Below are 24,569 nucleotides of genomic sequence, written 5' to 3' on the forward strand. Positions count from 1 at the left end.
TGGTGTCTCTGCGGTTCACTGCGTTTGGGTCCCGGGTCGCTATGCCCGCATTCTCCACCAAATGTGACGGCCGCCGGGGTGTGCGGGCGCGTCACGGACCCAAACACAGTGTAAGCAGAGAGGTCCACACCAGAATTAGAATCAAAGATATTTATTCGGTTAGCGGGGAGAGGGAAATGATAGAGAGAGGGTGGGGGTGAGAAGGCGTCGTGTCGTGAAGATAGCAGGGGGGTTCGGTACACGGTGGGTGGTCCTCTTACGTTCCAGGTCGGGGCGGCAGCGGGGTAGTCAGACAGGCGAAGGTTGGCAACGTAGCGGGCTCTCCTATGGTCAGGGGTCATACACTGGACAATGGTGACTTGGCTTATTCTCTCTCTCATCAACTGCTCCTTGGTTCGCCATAGCAACTCCTCCCCACTGGGTGCTCCGTGGGCTACTTTTGTACCGTCTCTGCTGCTCCTGCTGTTGCCCTTCACCTGTGCCTTGATGGGCAGGAACTCCATGTATGGGCATACGGTGATTATCTCCACGGGTTGCAGCTGTGGCCCCTTGGGGCGCAGGAACTCCATACATGGTCCTGCCAAAGACAACACGGGGCAAGAGAGGGACAGCAGAAACAGCAGAGACAAAGCGAGGCGAGATATATACTCCATTTACCACCGTCCCACACTCGCACATGGGCTTAGGCACGGGCCGGGCGCCACAGTATACACATTGGTTTCACCATTTAGAAATTACCCCACTTTTATGCATAATCCCCCTATTTCAGTGTACCCAAAAGTAATGGGACAGACTTATCAAATGTCTAAATGAAGCAGTCATGTTTAGTATTTAGTGGACAATCCACTAGTATTTAGTGGACAATAACTGCCTGAAGTCTGCAACCCACTAACCCCACCAGACGCTGGGCATCTTCTTTGGTGATGCTCTGCTAGGCCTGTACTGCAGCCATCTTTAGTTGTTGTTTGTTTTGAGGTCTTTTTGCCTAAATTCTTATCATTAGGGAAATGTAATGCATGTTCAATTGAATTTTAATCTGAAGATTGACTTGGCCAATCAAGATCTTTCCACTAGTTGCTATGGCAGTGTTTTGGGTCATTGTTTTATTGTATGGTGTGGCTCCATCCAATGCATTTGGAGGCATTTGCTTGCACTCAAGCAGACAAGATGTTTCTGTGCACTTCAGAATACATTCTGCTGCTGCCATCAGCAGGTACAATCATCAATTAAGACAAGTTAGCAAGTTCTAATGGCAACTATACATGCCCAAACTTAACACCCCCTGCACCATGTTTCACAGATGAGGTGGTATGCTGTAGATCTTGGGCAGATCCTTTTTTCCCCAAACTTTTGTCACTCTAGTCCATGATAATATTCATCTCATCTGTCCACAATATCTTTTACGAGACCTCTGCAGGCTTTTTAGGGACTCTTTTTTAGCAAACTGTGACCATCCTTTTTGATGATAACTAGTGGTTTTTGATGATAAATGTGTCTTCCTCTTAGTTATAAACAAACCAGAATTAAATGCATAGGTCTATGTATGTATGGATGGATGGATGTTCTCATTGGAACAGCTGGAAGACTTTCTCTGCATCCCCGAAAAAACACATGTACGCAAGCACGCACAAACACAGACACACACGCACGCACGCACGCACGCACGCACGCACGCACGCACACACACACACACAGAGGCATGTTTAAGATATGCGTAGCCCATGTTTATTAGTTGACTTAGTTGTGGGGTTAGTTTAGATACAGCGCACGATGCAACAAACAGGTATAATATCAGCACACCTCAGCATTGCTACACCCACGTGCCACCCCAGGGAACTGGTACCCGTATAGTTAGATATGGTGCTGGTCCCACACCAGAGAGAACTGGTATGTTCCAGATCATTATACGAGGTAACTAGGTAGTAAATTATTAATTACTAGAAAGTGCTCAGTAGTCCTAGGGCTACAAACACAAGCTGACCAACCCTCCTGCAAACAGGGTGCTAATATTTCTCAATATTACCTTGTCAAAGCTAGCCAAGGTTCTCAGCTGTCCGGAAACAACAAGTAACTTAGTTAGCCGTCTGTCCCAAGTGCTAGCTGTAGCCTACACATGTGACCTTGCAAGTTCTAATAATAACCTGAGGAATTATCGTCGAGCTAGGGTTCAACAATAACAAAGAATTGAGAGCTCACAGGTTAGCCTGTTAGCTCAGAGAGTTAACAGGTGCTCAGAAGGTGAAAATCATCGTTGAGCTGAACCATAGGATTCTATCAGAGACAATCTAATGCCCCGTGAGAATCATAGGCTGAGGTGTAGCCAGCTACAACAACACAACTACAGTACACTTTTCAACCTAACGCCCCATGAGAATCATAGGCTGAGGTGTAGCCAGCTACAACAACACAACTACAGTACACTTTTCAACCTAACGCCACATGAGAATCATAGGCTGAGGTGTACCCAGCTACAACAACACAACTACAGTACACTTCAGACAGTCAGAGAGTGAAGAGTGGAAAGGATGAAATGGTGCGCTTGTAGCATCCCTTTATTGGGACAGGTGATAGGCGTTGCTATCACTTGCAAGTGTGTACGAGGTGTGATTCTGTGAATCAAGATGTAAGTACAGTGCTCTCGGAAAGTATTCAGACCCCTTCACTTTTTCCACATTTTGTGATGTTACAGCCTTTTTCCTCATCAATCTACACACAATACCTCATAATGACAAAGCAAAAACAGGTTTTTAGAAATTGTTGCTAATTTATTCAAAATAAAAAACTGAAATATCACCTTTACATACGTATTCAGACCCTTTACGTTTTTTGTTGAAGCACCTTTGTCATTATTGCGTATTGTGTGTAGATTAATGAGGAAAAAAAATAATTTCATCTATTTTTGAATAAGGCTGTAACATAACATAATACGGAAAAAGTGAAGGGGTCTGAATACTTTCAGAATGCAGTGTATGTGCCTGTTATAGTCCCATTGTGTGATTGGTGTGTGTACTGATTTCTGGCACAGGCCTTAACTGATCCAACAAGTTCACCAATCATCAATGGTGTGATATGAAGTTGATGGATTTTAATGTTACATGCTACACCAGTGCGTGTGTAAAGTGTTGACATTGCGCGGCTGCTGCAGCAGCAACGCAAAATGATTCTTGGAGTGCTGGTATCAATGCTTTTTGGACGCTTAAAAACATATTCAATTAGTTTCATAGTATGGTAAAGTAATAGAAACATAGATTATAGAAATACATACAATAGTGGTACCTGTATGAAAAACAAAGTGATTGTCCTCGTTTATATTTGGAGGTAGAGGACAAACCCCAACTCTAAGATATTCAGACTTGACAAGACTCTCAACATAAAACAATGTACAGAATCCATAAATTAGAAGTTCCTTGCAGAAACAGACTGGGAGGCTATTTCTTCTGCATCCACACGTGCAACTGGTCACGTTTCTGGTGTAAGAGTAAATACTGCCATCTAGGGTTTAGAGATGGTTAACAGGAAATGGATACATTATTTTACGGATGTACTTCAGGCCTACGTTTGAGTAATTTAGCAGAAGCTCTTATCCAGAGCGACTTAAAATAAATAGCTACATCACGGTCATCACAAGTAAGACTTTCTATAATAATAAATGCCACAAGCAGTCACAGTGGTAGAGAAAGGAAGTCAATTTAATTTAATGTTCAACTTAATTTATTGAACTTAAGACAACTATATAAATTGATTTGCTATGTATCCCTAAAAAGCGGCCAATTGTGTTGAGGTTTCCAGGCTAACGGTGTCGGCATGTGCAGTCCCCTGTCTTATCTCTGCACCCCCACACGCTCTCAGCCAGGGCCACATCAACAAGGCTTTTGACAGAAAGGCTCGTCCCCTGGTTTGCCTGATTGTGTACCAGCTGAGCCATCAGAGGAGTCGCTCTCAACGAGAACATGAGGGTTGGGGCATATCTGGAGCCATCGTTCATCTGAAATTAAAAAAGTAACATCAGAGGGGAGTGCAAGGTGAGACAAGAATTGGACAAATTCAACTGAGAGTTGAAGGTCATGGACTAAATGCTATAGTAAAACTAGCAACAATCACCTTCATCTACTTAGTCTATAGGTTCTCTACCATCTCTCTAATCGTCACCATGCTCACCTTCTTCAATGTCTCCCTCTCCTGTTCTAGCTTCTCTTTTTCCAGACTCTGTTTCGCTCTTTCTTCAGCCACCATCACCAGGGCCTCTCTCCTCTTGATGGCCTCTATCTCTTTTTCCATCTGTTTCTTATCCTTTTTAAATGTCTCCTTCTCCTTCCACATCTTGAGCATTTCTCGCTCCACATCCTGCCCGTCTCTTTTGATTTTCATCCACTCCTTCTTTATCATTTGCAACTCTGCTCCGACCTTCTCTGTCTTTCTAAGCATCTCCATTGAGGTCTCCTTTTCCTCCTCTAGCGTCTCCTTTTCCTGGCTCAGTTTAAGTCTTTCTTCGGCCTCCATCACCAGGGCCTCTCTCCTCTTGACTGCCTCCATTTCTTTTTCCATCTGTTTCTTGGCCTTGAGAAATGTCTCCTTCTCCTTCCACATCCCGAGCATTTCTTGCTCCACCTTCTGCCCGTCTCTTTTGATTTTCATCCACTCCTTCTTTATCATTTGCAACTCTGCTCCGACCTTCTCTGTCTTTCTAAGCATCTCCTTTGAGGTCTCCATCTCCTGCTCTTCCTTCTCTTTTTCCTTGCTCAGCTTAAGTCTTTCTTCGGCCTCCATCACCAGGGCCTCTCTCCTCTTGACTGCCACCATATTTTTCTCCATCTCTTTCTCCATCTGTTTCTTGGCCTTGAAAAATGTCTCCTTCTCCTTCCACATCCTGAGCATTTCTTGCTCCACCTTCTGTCAGTCTCTTTGGATTTTCACACTCTCCTTCCTCATCATATTTAACTCTGCCTCTGCCTTCTCAGCCTTTCTAAGTATCTCCTTTGAGGACTCCTTCTCTTTCTCAATCTCCATCATGAGGATCTTGATCCCACTGTCCATCTCCTCCCTCTCCCTATTGAACTCATTCCTGTCCTCCTGCAGTCTTTCTGCCTTTCTGGCCAGGATCTCCTCCTCCCTCTGCCTAACTTTTTGGTCCCTTCTCTTTTGTTTCTCATATTCCTCTATCTTTTTCTCAAACTCTGCCTTCTCTGTCTTAATCCTCTCATGCTCCTTCCTAATATCCTCAATACTCATATATATTTTCACCTCCATTGTTTTTATGCACCTACAGTAGATAGAACACAAACAAAAATGATTGAAATAATCTCCACACACCCATACTATAATGCAACAGGAATGTCAGAAAGATTCCCCAAATGAGAAAGGGATAACAATCTTTGAGTTTGCCCTTCTGAATCAGTCAACAAATACCAGTACACCGATTGGCAGCAAAGAAATGTTATTATCTATAATGTGCGTTCGGCTGGCGTCATAATGGGTTTGGAATGACTATCATGGTAATTCACTGGCTAACAACTCTTATCAGCGTTCGATGCAATGGTTCGAAGTGACTTGGTCCTGTCAGAGGCCTATGTTAGAGTCAGCAAAAGCTTCCAGTGTGGGTTGGCTGGCTATGTTTGTTGACACGCCTTGAAATATAGCCTACAATTGTGGTCAACAGGTCAAATATCAGTGGCCATATAATGGGCACATTTTATTAACTGGAATCGGCCTGGTACAGGTAGGAGCCTATAGGCAAAGAAGCAGAAGACCTCCGCAAAATTAAAATAGCCCTAATTCAATTCATGCATTTAGGTCTCTAATAATAATAAAAAATATATTTGATTTGGAATGTGTTTTTCATTTGTAGCCGACAATTTCAAAGCCTGTGCAGTTGAGTGCAATAGACACACAAACAAAAACACAAACAAAACACTAACAACAACAAGAGGACAGGACCTAAAGGAAGGCCTTTCTAAAGATGTGAGTTTTTAGGCATATAGAAATATCCAACGCTGAATTCGACTTAATGGGAATATCATCTCCTAGTGACAGATATCTCTCAGTGACATTTTTACGCTTCCCTTGTCCAAATGCTGTAAAGGTAGTCGGCCTATGCCGTCTCAAGTATTTACAAATACAAGTGTTATAAAACTATACTATATGTCAACTATACTACATCTCTGGCCTACATTAGCCTACCTCAGTCAGTAGGCTGTGTATAAGCGCCGAATCTTCCGGTTATAATCTCTTTATATCTCACTCTGGTAATACTGATTGCACAGGTTCAGGTTGCGTCTTAGCTCGTTATGCCACTGAACTAAAAGTTCAAGAACTTTGTGTATTATTGCAGAACATTCTCAATTCTGTGTACATATCAACGTCATAATGATACCAATAGCAACGCATTTTGGGTGGAATCCTAACTCCAAATCCGCGCGCGTAAATCTTGCATTCATGTCAATGGGAAATTGATTCGATTTACACGCGGATCTCGAGTTAGGATTCCACTGCAATACACATTTAAGTTTAAGTTCATTTGAATTTATAGTGCATTTTACCCACAATATACGGCTTACACAAAAGTAGCCTACAAGACAAATACAACATTTGAAAAAACATATTGCATAGAATCAAATTTGGGGATATACAGGTTTTTTTTCTTTATAAAGTACATTACAAACATAAAGTCTCATAAAGTACATTACAAATACGAAACAATTATTAGTCATATTTTTTATTAGTAATAATAATAAGTATTTTATATTTAATACAAAATAGATTAAATGGTGAAATTGGTGTGTATAAATATAATAAACTTGACTCATAATTCGTATAGTGCTGTTTTTGGAGTAATTACTAATTACTAGTAATTACTAGTGTGTGCGGACTGCGCTCCCTGTCCCGTCTTTCTGCTGTGGGGCAGCGGAGCACTCTTGCCCCATCGTTGCGAGGGGAACAACGTGAGCGTGTTTGGCGTAAGCAGGGAAAACCTCACGCAAATTATATTGGGTATGAATTCTGCCTAGCAACAGGTGGCGAAAAACTATTAAACGCTAATGTCGTTAACGTGGTCTGACATGACAGGAAATAATCACAAAGCAATTCAGTTCATCTACTGTACGTCTATCGCTAATGCTAGCTAGCTAAAGTTTTCACAATGAATCGTGTAGATTATTTGTTGACCATGCGGTTTAGTACATTGCCTTTGGAAGAGAAGTTGGAGATAAAACGTTTAGGGCCAACAGGAATGGTTTGACAAAAAGAGATGGCTAACCGCTACCACCTCGAAACATGCGCTGTTCTGTTTCCCATGTATGATTTTTGGTGGAGACTATTTGGGCATCGGCTGGATTCAAAGACATTATACATCTGTCAGAACAGAACAGACACCAGCGACTGAACGGCCGTGACATGATTTCCATTGAAAATGCATTGATCCAGGGACAGATGGATTTCAACAGTAAAGTCATCGAGAGGTTTGCTGAAGCAACGAACCGCCGCGCTACTTTCCTATTCAAGTGAGCGGGTCTGTTTGGACATGTATGACAAATGGACAATGCGCCGTTCACTGTAGACTATATTGCTTTTGTTTTGTAGTCATTTTAAACGTTATACTGGCTGTGATATAAAGTGGAGGACTAAATGTTACGTATAGGCCTAATATCTAGACCGTTGATGGGCACACTTGTTACTTGTCGCTTTCAGAACCCTGGACTAGGCTCGGGCTGTATATTCATATAGTTCCGTTAATTAGCCTAGCCTACTTTCCGTGATTTAATGTGACTTTTGTAGTGTGTTATAGCCTCTGCACTGATGCTATTTATTTCACATTTAAAATAATACAATTGATAAAACCTGATTAAACTTTCCTTCAAGTTAACGATGTGCCGAATGCTTGTATTTTGATTAAACATGCAAGTTATTGAAGACACGTGTCTGTCTCATCTTTTTACTTTGTTGCAGTATAGGCGTTCTGTGTCGCGCTGAAGCGTATGAAGTGTATTCAGTTATGGGGTTTACTGTACATACCTTTTCTCTGCACTGTTCCTGCTGCAGAGGATGCGTAAACGATTTTCCCATGTTGTTTTTTGGTTGTGGTCTGTGTTTATACATTTAGGCTATTAGTTGTATCCTACTTTTCAGTTTTACAAGTCAAATCTTATGACAGATGAGATGGCACTTCAACCGATAAAATGCAGGTACATTTTGACTACTGCTGCACTACGATACCCATAGATAGACCCAATACATTGGTAACTGCACTACTTATACAGCTCATATACTGCTTATACTGTTCATACTGCATTCTATATTTATTCTGCTTATAATGTTACTGTTAATACATATATTGCTTATAATGCACTACTTATACTGCTCATATATTGCTTATACTGCTCTACCTGTATATATTGTTCACATTGCACTTTTCTGCTTTTTTGCACTTCTGGTTAGACGCTAACTGCATTTCGTTGTCTCTGTACTTGTACTCTGCACAATGACAATAAAGTTGAATCTAATCTAACACCTATTTATTGTCATGTTTTGATGGCATGTTGTTCATTCTCATGTTATGATTTAGTTTGTGATTATACACACGTTTTTAGCGTGATGATAGAGACCCACTACCAGACGAGTACAAAACATACACAAGTCACATGCAAATCCCTGCACTGCAGACGACAGACAACAACTGTCTCTGTACAACGAGTCCTGGACCTCCACTAATAGACAGATACAAAGAGAGCAGCATACAGTAGCAGCAGAGCCCAGAGGCGAGGCGAGGCAAGGCAAGGCAAGGCAAGTTTATTTATATAGCACATTTCATACACAGAGGCAATTCAAAGTGCTTTACGTAAAATAGATAAAAAGTTAAGAGCATGAAAGAAAAATTAGAATAAAAACGCATAAAAGACATAAAAAAAGAATAAAAGTCACAGTGCATTTTAGGGTCACAGTGCAATTATTAGCGCCAATTTAGTTTCAATTTAAGGCAAAAGCGAAGCCCTTTTTTTTTTTTTTCCCATTTTTGAAAGTAGCCAGTGTTGGGGCTGATCCTAGATCTATGTGTAACATAATAACTGAGAGACCTGCAGCAGGGCAGGTCCTCATCACTGGCTGTCTGCTTTGAGCTGGTTGTCGTTGGACTCCTGGCAGCGGAACAGCAGCTTGAGTTTGATGGGCCGTATGGGCATCAGAGTGTTCTGTAGGTCCATCTCAATGGGGATCTGGTGAGAGTTGACACACAGTTAAAGTATGAAGGAACGAGTAAAACAGATGTCAGCGTTACACTATGAATGTTACCTAATACAGTGTCACTGTTACGTTCGGGTAGCATTGCACTATAAATTCAAATAAACTCAAACTCCTGGACAACCTCTCTTGGGTCGACATACATTAAAATGGCCCTATGAAATCTCGAGGGAGTTTTGCAGAAATACAAATAGCTTTTTTTTAAATCTCACACTTCCATCATTTAGTAGGTAGCCTATACTGAGGATGATTGGCGCCTAGTACTGAAAAATGCAATCTGGGAAATTAAATGGGGAGTATTAAATCATGCAGTACGCAAGTACAGAATTGTAGTATGGGGGTTCAAACCCGGGTCTCCCATGTGGAAGACACAAACGCTACTATTAAGCCAAGAGAACATCCTCAAGGTCTGAGGGCGACACTTCAGTTTACATGTCTCAGGCAGGGCTACCTCATCACGCGGTGTGATTCCAAAATCACCTCTGCTACATATAGAAACTGTTAGGAATTATTTTTATGAAAACAGTTGCATTATAATGCTCAATAGCAGACAAGTAAATAAAGCTATTCAGTTCTTTTTTAGTTGATTAAAATAATTGTATTTGATATGTCATGTGCAAATCAATTGAATTAATATGTTTTTAATCATCTGATTCAGGAAATATTTATCTTTGATAATCATTAACTTTTGATTGAAAAGTTGTTAATAATTGTATTTGATATTTCATGTGCAAATCAATTGAATTAATATGTTTTTAATCATCTGATTCAGGAAATATTTATCTTTGATAATCATTAACTTTTGATTAAGAAGTTGTTGATAATTGTATTTGATATTCCATATCCAAATCAATTGAATTAATATGTTTTTAATAATCGGATACAGGGAACATTTGTTTGATAATCATTAACTCTTGATTGAGAAGTGTTGGAAAACATTATTATAAGAAACAGTTTATTATTGCTATAAAAATATATTACTGCAGTGTGTTAAATTTACTAATGTGATGGAGATGAATCAAGCATTAGTTCCATGGTACTTGGATTAATACATGAAGAGGTAAGGGTCAGGTCATCAAGATAGATGCTCCAACACACACATAACATAAGAATGATGTAATGGAAAAATACTAGGGTAGGAAAGGACAAATCAGAGTAGGTGTATGTTTTCTTCAACAGGTCAACTCGTCCCTCAAAGGGAACGGACCGGCGATATCTCCACCTGGAACGGATCGAGTGTCAGGGGCTGGGACCAGCCTAAAACACCAACGAGAGGAGAGACAAGTCTAAACCGCGGCTCCTCCCCAACCAAATAGCCAATCATAATCATTCTGTATACTGTAAAATGTTTTGTTTGACATATTGAATGTATCCATTTTTGGAAGGTTGGTTACAGATTAACAGCTTGCTGACTGTGATTTTCTTCGCCAAAAGTGGTCCTTGTACAAGTCTAGAATTTTGACATATAAATAAATAGCTAAAATTAAGAAGTAGTTTGTCTTCTCTTCAAATAAAGAACACGTTTTCCCACAAAACGCAACAAAGTCATAGGTACAAAATTATATTTACAATCATTGTATCATTATTTTGTCTCACCTCTGTCTCTTTGCAGACGGTGAAGTTGAACCTCTGTAGAATCTCCACCATCGCCAGTTTCATCAATACCAGAGTGAATCGCATCCCGATACAGTTCCGTGGGCCCAACCCGAACGGCATGTAGGTGTATGGGTCGATGCTCTCCTTGTTCTCCTTACTGAACCTACACACGGAGAGTTCAGAGGAGGAGGGGTTAAAGAACATATCAATTAAATCACAGTAATATGATGGTTATACATGGTTGAAGAAACCTGTTTGTGTTTGGTCGTCGCATTTAGGTTTGTTTTATGGTTGTTTGTGGAACACTGCTCTTATCGTTGCTGTTGTGATTGATATTGTGGTTGTGGTTAAGATGTGGCCCATTACCTCTCTGGTTTGAACTCCTCTGGGTCTTCCCACACATCGGGGTCACGGTGCAAGGTCCAGATGGGTATCATGATGACCATACCCTTGGGGATGGTGATGCCGCAGATCTCAACAGATTTCTTGGCGACTCTTTCAAGTCGATGGGGTACAACCTGAGAGACTCGTTGATCACGCTGTCTAGATAGTCCATCTGCATCAGAGCCTCGTACTGGATAGGAGCCTGCACAGGGATATTACACTCACATGAGCACTAGTGATTGGTCGTTCATGTAGCCGTAGCCCAGAACTAACTCTTTTTCGTCGCAAATCTGAAGAGCTGTTAGTTTTTTGTGTTTTTTGGGGGGGAAATGAACACAGTACTATACTTATTCTAATCTGCATAGCCTAATTTCATGACACCCGCATACAGAACGCCATTACTTTCAATGTACGTGTGTAATAGTGTCTTGCTTTTTTGTTATACATGAATAAACAAAAAAATCGCTAAATAATGTTATCTTGATAGTTAGAAGAAAATACATTTAGATTCCACTGAACAATGTAAATGATAGATGTACACAAGGATCAATCAGAAGTCAAAATGCCACTAAACTGGGCTGCTTTTAGTGGATTGACTGCTTGGAATACTGAATGTGCTACAGTCTATTATTTCCTATCACAGTCGACAGACTACAAGAAAACTGTCAGGTGGTTCAAATGTGAATAACTTGGTATCCATTCCATTAACTGTGGCCGGGCAGCACCGAACAGCCCAGAGAACATTACCATGGTGCTTTTGAATATTAGGTCCCTATCTGGCAAAACCTTTATTGATCTTATCTCAGAGCGAAAGCTGCACTGTAATGTTTTTATCTGAAACCTGGCTAAACATGAATGCATGTCAGTCTATTAGAAGTGGGGAAAAAATATATTTTCACTCTATTATTTATCTAGCCATGTCGCTGAGCAGATGAGAATTTCATGATGAATATGAATATGAATAGTACACCATCAACAGCTTCCTCCTGTGATAATGATTTAGCAACCAGCTTCAACACCAAACTAAGGGCAACTATCGACTCTGTAGCACCAGTCAAACTGAAAAAGGCTGTGGCCAAATTTAAAAGAATTTGCAGAAAGTCTGAGCGGACAAAAACTGCAGGTCCACCTTGATATTCTTCGAGAGCATCTTTCTGCTTTTAATAAGGCAATAAATAAACGCCAAGACAGACGGGATCATTTCTCAAAATTGATAATGAATCATAACAACTCAAACAGTGCTCTTTTCAACGATTGACAGCCTTATAAATCCCGCCCACAAGACACCTGGTGATCTGCTCTCCACCTACAAATGTGAGGAATTTGCAACATACTTCTGAGATAAGAGAAACAATATTAGGTGAGGAGGATCACTCAGGCAAGACCTGAAGATGTGTTTGATGACTTGTTACCCCACCTTCCACCACATGGAAGCACTATGAACTCTTTTGCAGTGGTCATACAGAAATGCTCAGCCAAGTGGGGGTCTGTTCATCTGCACCTAAAACTACCATGGTGAAACCCCTCCTGAAGAAAAGTAACTTAGACTCTTCAGTCCTTAGCGATTTTAGGCCAATCTCCAACCTTCCCTTTTTAAGCAAAAAAATAATAATTCTTGAAAAAAAGGTGTTCAAACTGTTAAATAATCTCCTTCTTCCCAACTGTACCTTTGACATGTTCCAATCTGGCTTTTGTGCCGATCATAGCACTGAGATAGCACTATGTTGTTAAGTTATTAACTAGGTTCTTAATGACCTTAGAATTAATTAATTAATGCTGATGCCAAAATGCTCTTTGTCCTTGTCCTGGTCAAACTGTCTGCACACTTAAAGACACTACTTACAGTAAAACTAAGCACCAGGCAAAAAAACAAGGTGTTACCATTGACTCAGATCTTAATTTTGAAACCCATATCAAGAATGTGACTAAAACATATTTGTATCACTTAAAGAAGAGTAAGTAAGTTTGCCGGAAATCTGCCATCGTGGAGAAATTCTGTCTGAAGTTGTCCAAACAACAACATCCTCCCTAATAATAATATATCCCCCCGAAATGAACTTGCACTGTTGGACATTAGCTGTTGTGTTTCTGCATGCACAGACGATTGGGAGAGGCAGCCACCAGAGAAAGGTCAGTCTACTCCCCTAGAACACCCCTGGCACTCACAACATGTTTATATGCAAACCGAATGTCAGGTAGGACACTGCATTTTAAAAAGCGTGTTTTCCGAACCAAAACAGCGTTCATAAATGAAATATTTATTCATAAGGGATTTATTATAAGGGATCTTGTTCCCTGATCACTACCGATTAAAGATAGTCATTACAACCGTTAGGAAGCTTTTAGAAAGCTTGAATATTACATGGACCTTTACAGAACACAGCTGTAAAGGTGCAACCTTTCCTCTCCCAGGCTGACACTGAGAGACGAATGCATGCTTGTATCACTAGCAGCCTTGATTACTGTAACACTCTCCTGTCTGGTCGACCAAAGAAAGCTCTTGGCAAATGATACAAAATGCAGCAGCACGAGTCAGATGGAGAGCACATATCACACAAGTCTCTGCACTGATTACCTGTTAGTTTTATAATTTATTTTAAGATAATTGTATTAGTTTAGAAATCACTCTATGGTCATGCACACCACTGCATGTCAGACATGCTTTTAAGGTATATACCCTGTAGATCCCTCAGGTCCTCAGGTACTGGCCTTTTAACTATTCTGAAGATTCCAACAACACCTACTTCCTGTTTCAAATGAATAATACTGGGCAGAAGTCTGCACAGGGATGCTACAGACACATTAGCACACTGCAAAATACTGTCACCTATCTAACCATCTGTAGGAGTCTGCAGTGCACAGGGGTTACACACTCATCAGTACCCTCTAAAACACTGTCACTATCATGTCACTATCACACTGTCACTATCACCTGTTCCACATGAATAGTACTATATAGGAGTCTGCAGAGGGGTTACCTTGTTGGGAAACACAGTGTGTATCTCCTCCTGCAGCTTGGTCATGATGTGAGGGTTGGTTGCCAGATTGTAGGCCAGGAAGGACAGAGAGCTACTGGTGGTCTCATAGCCAGCAAAGATGAACATCATTGCCTGGGACAAGATCTCATGGTCACTCAATCCTATGATGATGGGAGAAATGGGGTGGTAGGTGTGTTTGTAGGTATAGGTGTTTGAGGCAGGTACTGTATGTGTGTGTGTTAGATGCTAGTATACAGTGTGTGTGTGTGTGTGTGTGTGTGTGTGTGTATGTGTGTGTGTGTGTGTGTGTGTGTGTGTGTGTGTGTGTGTGTGTGTGTGTGTGTGTGTGTGTGTTTAAGGCAGGTACCTTTACTCTGCTCCTCTCCCTTTGAGTTGCTGTCTTTCTGCGAGTCTATCATCAGCTGCAGGAAATCTACCCGACTCTGGAAGCAGGCTTACGTCAGATCAAAATCACATGAGAACTACCAGATGCTACCAAATCTCTACAATTGTATTACACAATACTGGCTGAAGATCGTATATTTGATCAGTTATATTTACATACCTTCCTGGTGCTAGCCACGCGATTGGACTTGATCTTCTGAAAGACAGCGTAGAAGAAATCTGTGACCGAGGCAGGGAATAGGGATACCTCCATGTTTGCCACAACAGGACCCATGAAGGGGAAGAATGCTGGACGGACAGGAAATGCCACGGTTACAAACAGGAACAGGAAATACCATGATACGTGACTCCAATCCTATTCAATGCACAGCCCTGTCCAGAAACAACTCCTAGGCTCTATCCCTAGACAGTTCTGTATCCAATCCACTCAGATCTCCAAGTGTCCAGCATTTAGGAACTAGAGGTTGGTTCTGGACAGGGCCCATGTGTTTGTCAAATGAGTAGAGCGCAAACCATTGGCAGTGTGGTTTATGTCAGTCTAATCAATGAAATCAATAGCTTCATTTATTAAGCACAAAATGACTGAAAGCTATATGGGGGCAGTTGTACCGACTGTGAGGAACAGTGAGCTGAAGATGTCAAACTTGAGCATTTTCTTGATGTTGGTCACAAAGGTGTCAGAGGGGTTGTGGAGGGAGTCGATGTCGACACTGAATGAAGTGCTGACGACCACATCCATACTGTATGGTCTAAAGAACCTGGAACACAACCACAAAATCTTTGACCACCAGAACCACAACCACAAAATTAAAGGGGGAGTTCACTGAAATTACAAATTCACCTTATCTTCTCGGAGAGAAATACTCACTCTTTTAGTTCAATGGGCTCTTCGTTATCGGCCGTCTTCTTCAGATTGCTGACCAAATTACCAGAGTGCTGCTTCATGATCCCGAACATCTGAGTTGGGAAGGATACATGGAAAAATATGATGATTGATACATGGATTAATATGTGCAAAACATGGGTTAATATCATGTTTGAAACAGGAATTATTTTAATGTTTATATAGCCTGAGAATATACATTCATACAGGATACATTATGTATATAGTCAAGGAATAAGTGACTCCAAAGATGAACTATTATTCTAAACTCTGTCATCTGACCACTGAACTTATCTAAGATAAGATTAAATATACTTTGTTGTCCCGGATGGAAATTTGTCTTGGACAATTAAAGTTGCTGCTTCACACAACAACAAACAACAATGAATACACACTATACACATAGTACAAATCACATAAACACACACACACACACGTCAGAGTTGTTAGTCATTCATTTATTTGTGTTGTTGGAATGAATAAAAGAAGGAGAGGAGAGATGGGACTGTACCTCTTTGATCCGCCCACTGGTGAAGGAGGGAGACAGGACACTGCGGATCCGTCTCCATGCATCATCCTCAGCGATAAACACGGCGTCATACAGAGGCCCGTTGAGATAGATATTCTAGAAAAATAATTATTATTATATACTGCAAGATTAACCTAATATTAATAATGCTATCATAACAATGATATTATCTATTTAAGGAGCCCTTATGTTTTTTTCCCCATACACCCACTTCAATGTAACGTATTACCCTCCTGTTAGTGAAAAGGGAGTAGCATTCCTTGATGAGGATGGTTTTGATCATGGCTGTGTCCATGATACACAGGATGGGCTGACGGCCATCATAGATCCTACAGACCAGCAAAAACAAAGAGAGTTAGATATACACTCACAGAGCACTTTATGAGGAACACTATACTAATACTGGGTAGGGCCTCCCTTTGCTCTCAAAACAGCCTCAATTCTTCGTGGCATTGATTCCACAAGATGTTGGAAACATTCCTTTGAGATTCTGGTCCATGATGACATGATTGCATCACTCAATTCCTGCAGATTTTTCAGGTTCACTTTCAAGATGTGAATCTCCCGTTCTACCACATCCCAAAGGTGTTCTATTGGATTCAGATCCTGGGAAGGCCACTGAAGAACACTGAACTCATTGTCATGTTCATGAAACCAGTTTAAGACAACTTTTGCTTTGTGACATGGTGCATTATCATGCTGGAAGTAGCCATTAGAAGATGGGTCAATTGTGGCCATGAAGGGATGCACATGGTCAGCAACAATACTCAAATAGGCTGTGGCATTCAAGCGAATATACCGTAGATAGAGACAGACAGACCCATCACAGATCCTGCACTCTTAGAAAAAAAGTGCTACCTAGAACCAAAAAGGGTTCTTCTTCCACTCTCCCTTTGAAGAAACCTTTTGGGTTCCATGTAGAACCCTTTTCCACAGAAGGTTATACAGTACCGTGCGAAAGTAATGGGACAGTGAAGCATTTTTTCTTCTTTTTGGAGTTGAAATGAGAACGTAGAGATTCTCATCTTTTATTTGATGTTATTTGTGTACATATTGGTTTATCATTCAGAAATTACAACATTTTTATGCATAATCCCCCTATTTCAGGCTACACTAAAGTGATGGGACAATTGGCTTGACAGGTGTGTTCGTCAGGTGTGTTCCATCACATAATTTGTGCAGTCTGCTATTGGTGTCTTGTCAACATGAGGACCAAAGAGATGTTATTGAAAGTCAGGGAAGCCATTATGATGCTGAAATATCAGAAAAAAATGAAACATAGCCAAAACCTTAAACCTACCAAAATCAACAGTTTGGAACTTCATTAAAAGGAAAGAAAGCACTGGTGAGCTAAGAAATCGCAAATGGCAAGGAAGACTTCCAGTGGATAACCATAAAATGCTCACCATAATAAAAAAAATAAAATAAAAAAAAACTGCCCCATAGATTAGGAACACTCTCCAGGAGGTAGGCGTCAATGAGTCAGAGACTACCATCCGCAGAAGACTTCACCAGCAGAACTACAGAGGCTACACTGCAAGGTGCAAACCACTACTTAGCCACAAAAACAGGCTGGCCAGGTTACGGTTTGCTAAAAAGTACCTAAAAGAGCCTGCAGAGTTCTGGAAAAACATGTACCAGAGTGATGGCAAGTGTAAAGTGTGGAGAAAAAAAGGAACTGCCCAATATCTACAGCATCCCACATCATCTGTGAAATATGGGGGAGGGGGTGTTATGGCTTGGGCATGTATGGCTTCCACTGTAACTGGCTCACTTGTCTCCTTCGATGAGGATGAATTCAGAAGTGTTCAGAAACATCTTGTCAGTCCAAGTACAAGTTAATTGCTCCAAACTCATTGGACGGCATTTCACCATACAGCAGGACAATGACCCAAAACATACTGCCATAGCAACTAGGAAATTATTCAGGGGCAAAAAGTGAATCTTATAGAATCCTATAGAACATGCATTTAATTTGCTGAAGAGGAGGGCAAAACATCCTAAAAAAACAAACAACAATCGCTGCAATATAGGTCTGGCAGAGCATTACCAGAGAAGATACCCAGCGTCTGGTTGGGTCAATGGGTCACAGACTTTTGCACTTTTGCATACAAAGGATTGGGGACCAAATACTAAACATGAGTGCTTAATTTGGACATTTGCATAATGCAAAAGAAGAAAAAATGCTTGTCCCATTACTTACGCAGGGCACTGCAAATAGAACCCATAAGAGTTATTCAACCAAAGAATCCTTTTAGAACCCTTTTTTTCTTTATTTTTTTTAATTACATTTTTGCCCTTTCAATGACATGGAGGGAAGACACAATCACTTCCGATTTGAATTCTGACATGTCGTGGCTACTCTTTATTCATGCAGTTTGAGACGTGCTCAGAGGCAATTTTGGAGCCTCAACCAATGAGAATCCAGGATGTTGTCAAACGTTGTCAAACAAGTTGTGTTTGGGACCATACTACAGAATACTTAAAAGCTTAAAACTTAAATCGCTCAATAACAGATTCAAATTATTAATGGGGAAGCATGAAATTGTTGCTTGGGCAGTGTACATTGCATCAAGACAGATCATTTGTCTTGGTGTATGAGACCATTTCGTCGGTTGGATCGTCTGTGTTTGTGAAAATCGCACGGTGTCCGCCTGGTTTAAGAGTGTATACTGTAGACACTGAGAGATACATATATCCATCATAGTTAACAATAACCAGGATCAGTTTAGCAGACTCACCCCCACAGTTTCCCATATTTCTGGAAGCTCTCTGTGTCAAAATTGGTGAAACCACCCTGGGAACAAAAAAACTAAACAAAAAAATAGCCAGTTCATAAATGCTTGTCATAAACCTGAACTGTGGCTTAGTTTATGATGGCCCTTTTCCACTACAGACCGGCTCCCACTCCTCTCTTTTTGTTTTCGTTCAAAAGCTTTATTGCCCATTTTTCTGGGTAAAACAATTCATATTCAGCTCCCATGGCTTTCACCACAACAACACACATCATGGATGAGTCTACAATGTTGTTGTTTATGGGCTTAATCTCTACAAACCTTCTTATATCCCATCATCGTCCCGAGGAAAGGGATGGGTTTGGGACCAGGAATGCCTAGTTTTTTTAATATTCCATATGGCCAGTATCCATACCTGGTCAGAACAAATATAAATCAACAATCTGACTTTTAGATTAGATTAGATTAGATTCAACTTTATTGTCATTGTGCAGAGTACAAGTACAGAGACAACGAAATGCAGTTAGCGTCTAACCAGAAGTGCAAAATAGCAGAAAGTGCAATGAACAGTATTTACAGGTAGTGCAATATATGATCAGTAGTAGTGCAGTATAATATAGTATAGTATAAGCAGTATATATAGCAGTGCAGTATAGCAGTATGTGATTAGCAGTAGCATTATAGCAGAATAAATAGTTACAGTATGAGCAGTGTAGCAGCATATGAGCTGTATAGGTAATGCAGTCTAGCAGTATATATGTATTAACAGTAACATGAGGTAGATGCAGAATAAATATAAATATGGAATGCCGTATAAACAGTATAAACAAGTATGTACAGTATGTGCAGTAGTATTAAAGAAAATATAGGATATGTGCATTATGTGCATTATGAACAGTATGAACAGTATGGACAGGTATGTACAGAAGAGCAGTGGTATTGAGTAAGAGTAAGAGCAGGGGAGGGGAGTAATAGTGCAATAGTGCAATTGTCCGGGTGGGGGGGGGGGGGGGGGGGGGGTTGCGGGGGTAGTAGGTTGTCAGGTAGGTGTAGTGTTCGTGTTCAGCAGGGTGACAGCCGCAGGGAAGAAGCTGCCTCTGAACCTACTGGTTCGGGTGCGGAGAGACCTGTAGCGCCTCCCGGAGGGGAGTGGGGTGAAAAGTCTATGGTTGGGGTGAGAGATGTCCTTGACGATGCTGCGTGCCTTACGCAAGCATCGTTTGCCCTGGACAGCCTCGATGGAGGGGAGTGAGGAACCGGTGATGCGTTGGGCAGTTTTCACCACCCTCTGCAGTGCTTTCCGGTCCGATGCCGAGCAGTTGCCATACCATACTGTGACACAGTTGGTAAGGATACTCTCGATGGTGCAGCGGTAGAAGTTCACCAGGATCTGAGGAGATAGATGGACCTTCTTTAGTCTCCTCAGGAAGAAGAGACGCTGGTGAGCCTTCTTTATCAGGGTGGAGGTGTTGAGGGTCCAGGAGAGGTCCTCAGAGATGTGGACACCCAGAAACTTGAAGCTGGTGACTCGCTCCACCTCAGTCCCGTTGATGAGGATGGGGGTGTGTGCGCCAGCTTTAGACTTCCTGAAGTCTTGAAACAAAAGCAAAACGATCAAGTCATAGGTATCATTGAAACTGTTAGATAACTGTAATTATCAATACTATCATTTGTATGTATTATCACAACTAACTAACTAACAAATAATATTTTTTATTAAAACTTCTTACACTACGATCAGAGTGATGAGTAAGGCAAGGAGAGTCCATGTCTCGGTGGAGAAGTACGGAAGGTAACCCATCTTTACAGGTTCAATCGCTTCTTCTGAGTAACCCCGGACACGTCTGCTGAAGTGATTATTTTATCCCGTCATGACACCTGTGTTTCAGATCATGAAACACAGGCGAAAGAGTATGTGAGAGGTGAAGTTGAAGCCATGGCTAGTGAATGATTGAAAGGGGATCCCTGCGCAGAGGGCAACACTCAGTGATGTTATTGTCGGCCTTTATCTTAACATCCTGCTAATAGTTGCTGCCTGTTTGATCCCTATTGGGTTTTAATAGTTTGCAGACCCATTGATTCAAGAAGGACTATGGGGCAAATATTTTTGGGCAAATATTTTCTTTCGTGTAATACTGAATTTTACATATTTGAACTCCTCTAAAAATGTGTTATGTTCTTTACATGTATGCACTTGTTTTATATCATTAGCTCCTAAAAACAGTATTTCAAAATACTAGTTCAAAAAACATCACATATTACAGTAATGAAGCAACTGATTAACATGAATACAGTGCTCTTCATAAGTATTGGAAAGAGGAAGGATTTTCTGTTCTTTTAGCTCTACACTTGGATTTGAAATCAAACAAATATTACTTTAATTCAATGGGTTTTTAAAAAAACATTTGTAAACATACTCCCACTATTTCAGGGCTTCAAAAGTATCATATAATGTCCAAATAAAGTACTAATGTTTCGTATTAGGTCAACAATCTGCCTGAAGTCTGCGACCCCACCAGGCACTATCCACTATCCACTATCCACTATCCACTCATCTTTAGAAAATCATTGACATTTCCACATGGTATTGTGTCATAGACTAGCCTCCCTACAGCAATATTATCTTGACATTGGGATCCTTTGTCCAAACCATATTTCAGGGTGTATGTTTGGTTGCAGGGGCCCAGGCTGTGCTCTCTGACTGCTCCAACTGTAGTAGACCCTGCAGTGAGGAAGAGGTCAACATGCTGCAGTACCGTCAGCCAATCACACACAAGAACCAACAGATCGCCAAGACCTCCATTGCACCATGCACGCACGCACACACACACACACACACACACACACACATACACACACACACACACGCACACACACACACACACACACACACACACAAACACTGTCTCAACAGCCCCTTCCTTCACTCTCACTCTCTCTCTCTGTAGGTGGGTCAGGCTGCGTATTCAGCCTCTAAGGGGGGTATTGTTGGGATGACTCTACCCATCGCCCGAGACCTGGCACCCATGGACATCCGTGTGGTCACCATCGCACCCAGTCAGTAAACACACACACATACATACGCACTCTTTCACACACTCCTCCCCCCCCCCCTTCCTCTCCATATCAGACAACCTCTCTCTCCCTCTCCTTAGGTCTGTTCTCCACTCCTCTCCTGGCGGGTGAACCTGAGAAGGTGCGTTCATTCCTGGCCCGCCAAGTGCTCTTCCCCTCGCGCCTGGGAGACCCTGCAGAGTTTTCCCACCTGGTGACATCACTGGTTGAGAACCCCATGATCAATGGAGAGGTCAACAAACTGGATGGAGCTATCCGCATGCAGCCCTGAGAGAGAGTGAGTGTGTGTGTGTGTGTGTGTGTGTGTGTGTGTGTGTGTGTGTGTGTGTGTGTGTGTGTGTGTGTGTGTGTGTGTGTGTGTGTATGTGTGTGTGTGTCTGTGTGTGATCCAAGGTATACCACTGTGACAGCTCCGATGTGTGTGTGCATGTGAGGTGTGTGTTCATGTCTGGTACTCCAAGCTCTGCTGTACTGTACGCTCCATGCAGTTTTGTTTTGTTTTGTAAACTGATCCAGTAATAAACTTCTAATGAGTCTGAGTCTCTCCTCCTCTGTGTCTGTGTAAAGTGAGGTCAGTAGGAGCTAATAGGACAAATGAAACAAGAATGAGCCTTATGAGGCAAGTGTACCTTCATTTGTCCTATTAGAAGTGAATAGAACGCCTGGACACAGGAAATGCTAAATGCTAAAGCTTTCATAACATCACACCTGCACCAGTGTGTAGCTTTATGTACATGTCATCCACAACATTTGAGTGAAGGGAAAGGGACACATTTCTTTTGGAATGGAAAGGAGTCGAGGTACAGTATCTTGGTATACACACGTTTGCTCCAGTTTTGTACCCATTGACTGTGACCCTGTTTGTGTAAGAGGCTAGGGCTGACCCATTCTGATTCAAGATGTTTGTGTAAAAAAGGTATTTATTGCATATATTGTCAACTAAAAAGCAGATGATGGTACAAGTGTAAGGGACCAAGTGCTCCAACCTCAGTCTAGCCTGAAGATCATTCCATATCTGAGGAGCACAGCAGCTAAAAAGTTCTTCTCAATTCTGTAATCACTTGTAGCACATTAAATAGTAACAAGCTGCAAGTTTGATCGCCACTAAGTCGCCATAAAAGCAATGATGTGAGGTAAAATGGGAGTTTTAAAAGAACTGCTTCATATACAGATGAAATCCAATGATAAGCCCTTCTCAACGTCAAAGAATCCCAACCCACAGACTGATACAAAAGACAATGGTGGGTACAGAAAACATGCCTACAAATGAACTGCAGAGCAGAGTGATAAATCGGGTCTAGTGGTTTAAGAATTGAGGCTGTCGTGTGATTTTAAATTGTGTCACCATAATCACGGACAGGGAGGAGCGTTGCCAAGACAATCTTCCTCCTATTATCAAAGGTGAAGCAAGACATTTCTTTACAAAACAAGTACAAGTCTAACTCACAAACTCTTGATCACTTTTTCAACATGTATTTTAAAAGTGTATCATCTATGTAAATGCACAGGTACTTATAATGGGGAACTTGTTCAGTTTGGGTTCTTTTCAGGGTACAAATATGTTGATCATTGTAATCAATATTATGGCATATAGAGAAAAACATAACAGACCTCATGCATACCTCTTCAAATTAAGGTTTACCCAGATTGTTTCTAATCTAACCCATGTGCATACATGTGCCATGTTTTTTCTTCCTCAACTTGTAAATGTAAAAAACACAAACACCACCACTTTGTCTTTTTGTGGTGTTAGGAATACAGACCTCACAGATAAAAATGTTTTGATAAAGGTCATAAACCGAAACGTCGACACAATAAATAAGCACAGGTAACAATCGTGTGTGCAGGAGTATTCATTTTTTACATACCTTTTCTTCCTAAACTCATCATCACTCAACATAGTTTACAGCTATGCAACTTGTAAAATACAGCATTTCAAACATGACACACAGTTTGCCTTTGAATATGACTTTAATGAAAGAGAATTGAAACGGCAAGTGTAGTTATAGTGGTAGTATGCAGGGTAGTTATTGTGGTAGTAAGTTCGGGATAGTTGTGGATTTCCAGAATTGTCTCTGTGTTGAAATATCTGAAAGAGAAAAATTGTCTTATCATTTGTATAGATAAAATCTAAATTATTTTGAGGTGATTTGAGAAGCCAAAAGGATCATGCTTAGAATGCACTGTAAGCAGATAATGGAGGGCATACCTGTATTTTGTTTCCCTTTATGGAAAGCCCTCTCCATGCTCTCTCTGGCAAACTCCAGGTTCGCCGCCATTACTCTTTTCTTTTCAGTCTTCTCCTTCTCTCTCTCCATTTCTGTCTTCATCCTCTTCACGACATCTTCTGTAATCTTTGTCATCAACTCTTTCACTTCCCTCTCCCTCCTTTCCACCATATTATTTATCATCCCATCCATCTCTTCTCTCATGCGTTTAACGTCATCTTCTTTCTCCTTCAGGATTTTCTCCATCTCTTTCTCGACCACTTCTACTCTCTTCATCGCCTCCAACTCCTTTCTCATCCATTCAAAATCCTTTTCTTTCTCCTTCTCACTCCTGTTTCTCTCTCTCTCCTCCTCTGCCCATTTCATCACCTCCATCCTCTCTTTCACTTGTTTCACCTCCATTTCTTTCTCCTCCAGGATTCTCTCCATCTCTTCTATTGTCTTCATACCCGCCTCCATCTCCTTTCTCATCCATTCAATATCGTTTTCTTTCTCCTTCTCAATCTTCTCCTTCTCCCTCTCCATCTC

General features: G+C 41.2%; 1 pseudogene across 1 annotated transcript in view; it reads right to left on the bottom strand.

Annotated features, from left to right (window-relative positions):
- The window catches only part of LOC310824649 (cytochrome P450 3A27-like), a 63,501-nt pseudogene that overhangs the window by 2,412 nt on the left and 36,520 nt on the right, over positions 1 to 24,569 (bottom strand). The window contains exons 2-12 of the transcript in view: positions 19,084 to 19,153; positions 18,745 to 18,782; positions 16,233 to 16,332; positions 15,986 to 16,099; positions 15,460 to 15,548; positions 15,214 to 15,349; positions 14,752 to 14,856; positions 14,554 to 14,629; positions 14,187 to 14,347; positions 11,191 to 11,410; positions 10,825 to 10,987 (exon numbers count right to left, since the gene is read on the bottom strand). The product of the transcript in view is annotated as a cytochrome P450 3A27-like (transcript). The remainder of the gene's footprint in view (positions 1 to 10,824; positions 10,988 to 11,190; positions 11,411 to 14,186; positions 14,348 to 14,553; positions 14,630 to 14,751; positions 14,857 to 15,213; positions 15,350 to 15,459; positions 15,549 to 15,985; positions 16,100 to 16,232; positions 16,333 to 18,744; positions 18,783 to 19,083; positions 19,154 to 24,569) is intronic.

The sequence above is a fragment of the Argentina silus genome, assembly GCF_951799395.1.
Source record: "Argentina silus genome assembly, contig: scaffold_59, whole genome shotgun sequence".
NCBI lineage: Eukaryota > Metazoa > Chordata > Actinopteri > Argentiniformes > Argentinidae > Argentina > Argentina silus.